This window comes from Rhinoderma darwinii, unplaced genomic scaffold (genome assembly GCF_050947455.1).
Source record: "Rhinoderma darwinii isolate aRhiDar2 unplaced genomic scaffold, aRhiDar2.hap1 Scaffold_1032, whole genome shotgun sequence".
NCBI lineage: Eukaryota > Metazoa > Chordata > Amphibia > Anura > Rhinodermatidae > Rhinoderma > Rhinoderma darwinii.
In genome coordinates, this window is record NW_027461915.1 from 24,270 (window position 1) to 33,492 (window position 9,223).

Consider the following 9,223-nt stretch of genomic DNA (forward strand, 5'->3'; position numbering starts at 1 on the left):
TTTATTGACAATCAATCGTCATCATACAAACATTACTGTGACGCAGCGCAAGCCATGAAGCAGCAAATAATAAATAATAACAGTCGTCAAACATAACATGACAGTATAATACACAGTACAGGCTAACCTATGCTATACATTACACCACATGCTACACTAATATTCTTGCATTCACTAAAGTCAAACAACAAAGCATTACAGACAAGTGGGGGGAGTGGGTAGGAGGGGATAGGGGAAGGGGGGGAATCACAGGCCCGAAGCTTTATTGAAAGACAACACACAAGAAGGGAGAGTGAGGGGAAGGGGAGTATCAGTCCTCTTCCTCATCGACGTCCGGGCGGTCCCAGGTGGAATAGTCTCTAAGCAGGCTGTGGATCAGCCTGCGGCAGTCCTGGACGGACACACTCTCTCTCCGCAAAATCAGACGATTCCTGGCAAACCATATAGCGTCCTTAAAACAGTTCATAAGGCGCCAGGCCTCCTGGATTGCTCCATCCGTGTTATTCCCAGGAAATAGTCCATAAAGTACCGAGCGGTACGACAGTCTGTTCCTGGGAACTGAGTCCTTGAGTTCATGTTCCAAGGCTTTCAACAGACCCTGTGCAAAGGGGCACTGCCAGAAAGTGTGCAAAGATGTTTCCTCAGTGAAAAGGCACCTGGGGCAGTACCGGGTCTTGCACAGGTTGCGGGCATGCATGAATGACCTAAGAGGCAGTCCTCCCTGGATGGCCATCCATGAAATGTCCTTGTGCCCGTTGGTCAACCTGCCAGATGACACGTTAGTCCAAACAGTCTCCAACATGTCGGCATGAAGCCATGGTACAGACTCCAGTGAGTCCTTTGCTCTGATGTGCTTGGGGATCGTCTTAGGTTTCCACAAGTCGGGCTTAAGACCCTCCAGCTGATGCTCCCTCACAAACCGGATAACATCCCCGTAGAACCAGGGAGCGTGCCAGTTGTAAGGGAAGGAGCTGTCCCACTTGTCCCAGCCAAAAACTCGCCAGAGGGGAAGGAGGAAGTAGCGGGACATGGCCTTGCCCGCAGAGCCGTTTGCTGTCCTCGGAGTTCTACGAACACAGTCACATACAAAAGCGATCCGCAGCAGAGTGGGAATGTCGGGTATTCCCTTCCCACCTTTGCGGGGCTCCTTGTACATAACAGTCCGTTTTACTCTGTCCATTTTCGAGCCCCAGATGAAGCGAAACACAGTCCTGGTAATGGCCCTCGAGACCATGGCAAGAGGGGGCCATGCCTGTGCAGTGTATTGTAGCACAGGCAGGACTTTGTTACGCAGGACCATTGCTTTGCCCTCAATAGTGAGTTGTCTGAGGCTCCACAGTCCGATCCTTTGGTTGACTTTGGCCAAGCGTTCTTCCCACGACTTTAGGGCTGCACCTTCCTTACCAAACCAGAGTCCCAAAATTTTGATGAAGTCCGGCTTGATAGTAAACGGGAAGGAGGAAGGAGAAGGCAGGTACCATTTTCCGAAGAGCATGGCTTCTGACTTCCCGCAGTTGACTTTTGCCCCTGAAGCGCGTCCGAACTCCTCACAGGTCTGGACGAGTGCAGTCAGCGAGCTCTGGTCAGCGCAGAAGACGATCACATCGTCCATGTACAGCGAGCATTTGACCTCGAAGTGTCCTGGACCTGGTGCGGTGATCCCTCTGATCTCTCCATTCTGCCGGATAGCCTCTGCAAAGAGCTCTATAACACAAACAAAAAGGAGAGGTGAAAGAGGACAGCCTTGTCTAACCCCCGACAATACAGGAAAGGGGTCAGTCTTCCAGCCGTTCACCAGCACCGAGCTGTAAATATCACAATACATCAGGTTAACATACAAACAGAACAACCTGCCAAGCCGCAGCCTACGCAGAGCCTTACCCATGAATTCGTGAGAGACCCAGTCAAAAGCCTTCTCCTGATCAAGACTGACCAGGGCCGCGTGTGTACGGCGGCTTTGCATGTAATGCACCGTGTCCCTCTCCAGGGCAAGACTGTCGGCCACCCTACGGCCAGGAATGCCGCAGGTTTGGTCCGATCCAATGATCTCTCCGATGACAACCTTCGGTCTGTTGGCCAATACTTTGGCGAGGATCTTGTAGTCCACGTTCAGGAGAGAGATGCAATGCCAGTTTTTCAGGTCACATCTCTCCCCTTTCCGCTTATACAAGATCGTGATCATGCCTTCTCTCAAGGACGGTGGCATTCTACCCTCCACCACCATCTCCTCATAGAGCTCCAGCAGGTCCGGACAGATCAAGTCCCCCAGCGCTACATAGAGCTCTGCTGGGAGACCATCACTGCCCAGGGTCCTGCCGGGGTCTGAAGGATTTAGCGGCAGAGAGCAGTTCCTCCACCGTCAGGGGTACATCCATAGCCTCCATACCTGCAGGATCAAGATGATTAGTGATACCTGACAGGAATTTATCGGCGACTTCGGGGTCAGTGGTTTTCGGGGAGTAGAGGCTTCAGTAGTAGTCTGTGACGACTCCCATCACCTCCTTCTTCCCAGAATGCATGTTTCCGGTCTCATCTCGGAGTTCCTTCAGGGGCGTGTGGCCGGCATGGAGTTTCCTGAAAAAGAACGAGTTACATTTCTCACCCTTCTCCAGGTTCTCCACCTTGGAACGAAAGACAATTCGCTTGGATTCCTCCTCAAAGTGCCTTTTCAGGCCCTTTTTAGCTTCCTCAAGCTCCTTCCTGACGTCCCAGCCACATTGAAGGAGGTCTTGCAGGGATCGCAGCTGACGCTGCATCTCCCTGAAGTCTCTCTTCCTCTCACACGCCTGTTGACAACTTTTTGCCTGAAAGAAACAACGAAATTCAACTTTAACATATTCCCACCAGTCACAGGTTTTGTCAAAGAAAACGTTATCATTCCTCCAAACAATATAGGCGTCTCTAAGTTCCGCCAGTACCTCCTCTCTTTCCAGCAGGGCACAATTCAGCTTCCAGGAGCCAGGGCCAGGAGGAAAACTGTGGCCGATGGCACCCTGGAAGAGAATGGCCCTGTGGTCAGAGAAGAAGCAGGGGACCATGGAGTGCCCATGCTGCTTGACTGCCCGGGAGGTGAACACAAAGTCAATCCGAGAACGAAGTGAGCCATCGGGTCGGCTCCATGAATAGTTCACAGAGCCGATCCCCATGGAGCCCACAACGTCCTGCAAGGATGCTTCGGTTACCATCTCGATAAGCAGTTTGGAACTGACATCCAGCTTGATTGAAGTGCTGGAACTTCGTCCATCCTCTTCGATGGGGCAGTTGAAGTCCCCGGCCATCACCACTGCCCTAGTGGTGGCGAGCTGGGTCCGCAGGGTCTGGAATAGTTCCAGGCGCTCAGCCTTCATAGGGGGAGCGTACACGTTGATGAGCCTAATCGGCTCTCCTGCCCAGGAACCGTCTACGACCAACAAGCGGCCGCAGACGAGCTCCTGGACAGAGTCAACAGTAAATACGCTTCCCCTAATCAGGATGGCAACCCCTGCAGACTTACAGTCGCCCCCACCAGACCAGTAGGACGGGCCATGGGTCTACTGCCTGGCCAGATGATGGTATGACCTGGAAGAGGGGAGAGTACATTCCTGCAGCATAAATACATCACTCGACTGCTTGGAAAGAAAAGTTAGCACCATCTGACATCTAGTCCTATCTCTAACACTCCTCACATTGAGGCTAAAGATGTTAAGTTTAGCAGCCATGGGGGAGAATAAAGAAGGTTAGTGCAAACGATACACCTTCGTTACTAATCCGGTCGGGCGGATCCTCCTCTCTGGAGCCTGGTGGGTCCGGAAGATCCAGCAGGCTCTCTGCAAAGTATTGTTCCAGGATTGAAGCCACCTGGATGTCTGTTGTGAAGTCGATGACCTCAGGTTCAGACACGAGTTCCTCCACCATCTGCTGTGCAAGGGAATCTTCGCAGATTTCCACAACTTTCCTCTTTGAGGAATCAGCAGCTGGGCTGTCCTTCACCTTTCTCTTCCTCTGGATCGCACCTGAGGAGACAAGAGTGGGAAAATCCTCCAGGGAGAGGACTCCAGCAGCTGGAGGGGAAGATGTTAGTGCTGCTGCAGCTGGGGAGAAGGGAGGCTGGGTTGGGAGACGTGCAGGTGACAGGACCACTGAGATGGGTGGGTAGGAGAAGGTGAGAGCCTCAGTGGGGGTGACAGGGGTTGGGGACGGGGGGTGGGGAGGTCCGGGCGAGGAAGGGTAGGGAGGATAGGGCGAGGGAGGGCCGGGAGAGGGGGGGAGGGACTGTCGTCTTCTTACCATCCTTCTTATTCCCGGTCTTCTGCGCCGCTGGAGCTCTGGCTGGGGCGGGGTTCCCTCTGGCCGGAGCTTTCGCCACTACAGTTGCCCAGGATCGATCCCTCTTCGGGCAGTCCTTGTAGGAGTGGGCTGCTTGTCCGCAGAGGTTGCACATTGTTTCGGGCAGTCTTTGGTCTCGTGTCCTGTTACCCGGCAGTTCTTGCAGGCGTCCTCCTTGCAGTCCTTCAGCGAATGAACCTTCTTGCTGCATCTCCTGCAGATCTGCGGCATGTCCGGGTAGTAGATGAGGCCGTAGGAGTTGTCCTGCGAGAATGACTGGGGCAGGTGCTGGAGGCCGTCTTCCGCGCTTGAATCCTTGTTGAGTCGGACGATTACCGACCACTTGCCAGTCCAGAAGCCGAGTCCGTTCAGGATGTGGGTGGGTTCCCTCACCACTGTGCAGAACCGCGTCAGGAGCGTGGTGATGTCTTTGCCGGGGGTGTGTGGGTTCCGCATTGAGACCGTCACCCGCCTTTCCTCTCTTTGGACAGGGCAGTTGCCCACAAAGCGAGAGAAAGGGGATTCAAGCCTCGCCGCTTTCACCATCTCCCAGGACCTTCTGCAGATGTTGATCGATGCGAAGGTCACGAAGAACATCCCGGTCATGAAGGCCTGGATGCTGATGGTCTCCGGCTTAGCGAAGCCCTGGCATCTTCTGGCAGAACACTTCATCCGTCATGTCCGGCACTCTCCCGTCCACCTCCTTCAGCTTCAGGGCCACCGTCTGCTTCATCCAGGGCTCCAGGGTTGGAGCAGCCTGGTTCGGCTTCCTGGTGGCCTGTTGGCTTGAGGAGGCTTCAGGAGGAGATGCCCTGGCCTGGGTCGGCTTACCTGGTCCATCAGCCTTCTCCTTCTGGGTGGCAGGGTTGCTGGTTGAGGCCATGGCTTCTTCCAGCTGTTCCTGTCGCTTGGGAAGGATCTTCGATAGCTCTTTTCCTGAAGGGGCGGAGCTATGCAAATCTTCTCCTTGCTGGCCGAGGTTCTTCCACGAAATTTCTTCCGCAGCGGTTCCTCGTCGACCTTTTTCTTCTGCGGCCGAGCTTCTTCGAAAATCCCCTTCAGCAGCGGCTCTTCTCCGAAGGTCTCTGTCGCAGTTTTCCTTCTTCTTCCCGGCAGCGATCTTCCGGAGCTTCTTCCTCGATGGCGATTTCTCCTCTTCTGGATCGTCGTCTTCGCTGGTTTTTCTCCGCAGTTCGTCGCCGGCTTCGTCTGGAACGCTCTTGGATCGCTAAGCTAGTGTTAATAGCCCCCAGTGGTTCTCCGAGCTATCTGCCCCTACAAGGACTGATAAGAACAGATACTACACTTGATCTTAGCCAAAAGGCCGAGAAGTCCGTCCAGATCAGAATTTTGCAGGTTTGCCTTGATTGTCGCATATAAATTGTAGCAAGCATTAAGACTGTTGAGAACTAAAGTAAAACGGTTACCTATAGGGTCCTTAAGGCATAGGATGTCGCTGCTGCTGACATTGAGGGTCTTGAAAAGGATGTCTTGCTCCAAATGCTTCAACGAAAACAGGTCTCTTTTATCCAAGGGTATATCGATACCGAAAGCGTTCTTGATCCGGATTTCCCCGATCTCGGCGTAGCGGAGCCTAGCTCCCATGATCGCTCGACTAATGATCACCCAGCCTAACCCCTAATAGCAATAGATGGCTTAAGCCACCGAGGTGGCGATGCCAAAAGGCCAAGGGCATGACATGCTGATCACCTAATGACACGGAATCGTGCCAAAAGGCCGAGAAGCGATAACCCGAAAGTGGCGTGCGTTGGCAGAGCCTGCCCAATACTGCTGTTCACCCCTTGCAGCGATTCAGCCTACTCCTAGGCAGCTCCATGGGGCCCTGCCGGCTCACACACTCATACACTCACACAAGCAGCCAGGCGGGAGGTGAAAAAAGGCCTGAGAGGAAGCTACACATGCTTTGCTTCTTTTGCTTGCACCACAATGCATTGCAGAAAGCGGAGGAATAGACATAAAAACGCCTTCCTGGCAACGCCCAAATGCCCTCCTGCCGTGCAGACAAACGCTAGCAGCAGCAGCAAGTGCATGCCCACAGCCACCCCTTCTCGCCTTCAATCACCTGCAATCCAGTACTGCCTGCTGAGCAGCACTGACCAACACTGCCTGGGCCCAGGCTTTTATGTCTGAGGACCCATTATGATGTCATAAAGCTTGCTCTGGCTTCTGAGGGCTCCACTATGACACGCGCAAAGTTCCGTCTGAACCTTATATTAGACGTTGCTGCTCACTCAGTGTTGCCTAAGAGGGCAACACTGCAACATGTGCCCCTTGTTATCTGCACAGCTAGCTAGCTGCCTCCAGGAGGCCACAAGAGGGAGACAGGGGACTGCAAAATGGCAAATAGGCATCCACCAACTTTACAGACACCTTCTTATCCTTCCTCCTACAACCTCCATCCTTGCACAGTTTGTTATTTTTCCAGGTAACATAGTAACAAATCCAAATTGGTGGTGTCTTTGTAGGCAAGGGTTTGTTGCAACTTCAATTCTTACTTCTTTGAAATGTAGGGAGGAGAGCTCATTCCATCTTATCAATCTAGTGCACACAGGTAGGTCCATTGTGCCGGCTGATTTAATGGCTGCTTGCTGTTCCCCTACTCCACTATTGCACTATTTGACTGTGCTGCTGGCTGCATCAATCAGTGGTTGTGGGCTGGTTGACAAACAGACTGGCTCAGGTGCAGCTCTTTCACTTACCTAGGAAGAGGGAGGGAGAGAGGAAAAGGGAAGGTGAATGAGCTGTTCCAAATTCAAATGCTGGAAACACAGAAACACAGACACAACACAAGAGGTGGCAGGCAATCTATTAATTAATTGCATTTAATAATGAGGTCATTATCACACATTACACAACCTGCATTGTATAAAGGCATTGTACAACAGGCGTTCAAATAATGGGATTAAAGGAGAGATCCAATCAGCAAGAAAAAAACAATGGCAAAAGTCAAAAGCACTTTTCACATCTGATTTTAGTAAACCTATAAGGAAAGGGTGCATCGGTCCTGGAGATACTGCAATACCAGGTCAATGCGTGGAGTGGACAGAGCAAGCTCTATTTCCATCTCCCAGTTCTAAAAGTCCATTTAATATATGGTCCCCAGATAGGCGACATATCAGATATTAAACTGATAAGAACAGATTTATTTATTTATTTTTATTAAACCATTCAGGTTTTTTTTAAATAAAACCGAGAATTATAGCTGCTCAATTTTGAACAACTATCTCTCTATTATTCAAAAAACTCATTATATTGGTTTGTTTATTTATTTTCCATCATAATACATAAAGAACAAACAAAATAATCCTCAAACTAAATATCTCCACTTCAACATTCTCCATATCCCTTCCGCATCCATTCCTCTTTCTAAATCCCATTTATAATAAAAATAAAATTTTGCTAATACCATTCTTGCCACTTCATCCACCTCAAACACTTCCCTTCTATACACATTCAAATTTCTCGTCTCCCACAATTCCTCTTTCACACAAGTCCAAAAAATCCACAACACTGTCTTTTTCACTACCCAAACTACACAAATCAAACAAAACAATTTCATACGTAAGTTTCCTCAAACCAGTCAATTCTTCACACAAACAACCCAACTTTCTCCAAACTTTCTTTGCATGCATACACGACCAAAAAACATGACTCACATCCTCATCATCCCCACAACCTTCTCTCGGACACCTTTCAGACGCAACCAGACCTCTTCTCTTCTGAACACTTCTCACAGGCAAAACTCCATGCACCGACATCCATGACAAGTCTTTGTAAAGTATGATGTGTCCAACAAACAGAATCTTCTTAGACCGTCTTAGACTCACTCGAATTCAAACCATTAATTTAACACATCATATTATTTATACACATACTTTTCACACCATTCTTATCACTCACAAACTTCTCCATTTTCACATTTTCTAACTGAAATTTTTTAATGAATTTTTCCATATATAAGTACCCATCCGTACAGTAAAAAGCAATTGGTCTACACGAATCTATATTTTGCCATTTTAACCGCCGAATAACCGTTCCGGCAAGATATTTCAACATCCCTGATGCCTTGGAGTTCTTTAGAAACAAATCAACAAAAAAACGTACAAAATTTATCCCAATAAAAACCTCCAAATTCGGAAAATCCAAACCGCCATTGCATCTACTTTTCAACAAAATTTCCCTCTTCGCTTTTTCAACCCCACTACCCCACAAAAAAAGAAACAAAAGTCTGTTAACCCTTTTTAACATAATACTAGTAGGAGGAAAAATGAGCCACATGTAGGATCATGGGCAAGATAACACTTTTAACAATCAGAACCTTACCTGTAAAAGAAAGCTCTCTCATCCTCCACATATCCAGTTTCCTCACAATCCTACCACCCAAATCATCCCAACTTTCTCTCCCTTTCAACTCATCATCAAACACAATCCCAAGAATTTTCACTCCATTCACCTGTTCCATGTCTGAATCATTCACCCGCTCATTGCTGAAAAAAAATGTTCAATTTACTTTTGCCCCAATTAATTTTAAAAGCAGATGCCATACAGAACAAATTCACAACCAACTTCACTCTAGACAAATCATAAACAGAATCACACAATACACATATATCATCCATGTAACCTAGTACTTTCACTCGCTTCCCATTACATCCAGGCACCAAAAAACCTTTCACAACTTTGTCGTTCCTAACCATTTGCAACAAAGGCTCAATCGCACAAATAAACAGAATAGGGGACAAAGAACAACCCTGCCGCACACCAGACAAAATTCTAAATGGTTTTGTAAAAAACCCATTCACCTGCACACAACTTTCAGCATTTGCATATAAATTCTCTAACAAACTCACAAACCGACACGGAAAACCCATTCTCACTAAAACTTTAAACAAAAACA

The 9,223-nt window shown here is 49.1% G+C and overlaps 2 pseudogenes; both read right to left on the minus strand.

Moving 5' to 3' along the window:
- Positions 1-5,539: 5,539 nt before the first annotated feature.
- On the minus strand, positions 5,540-5,638 carry LOC142698842 (U2 spliceosomal RNA; annotated as a pseudogene).
- A 1,676-nt stretch (positions 5,639-7,314) lies between these two features.
- Positions 7,315-7,494, minus strand: LOC142698847 (U2 spliceosomal RNA; annotated as a pseudogene).
- Between the last annotated feature and the right edge of the window lie 1,729 nt (positions 7,495-9,223).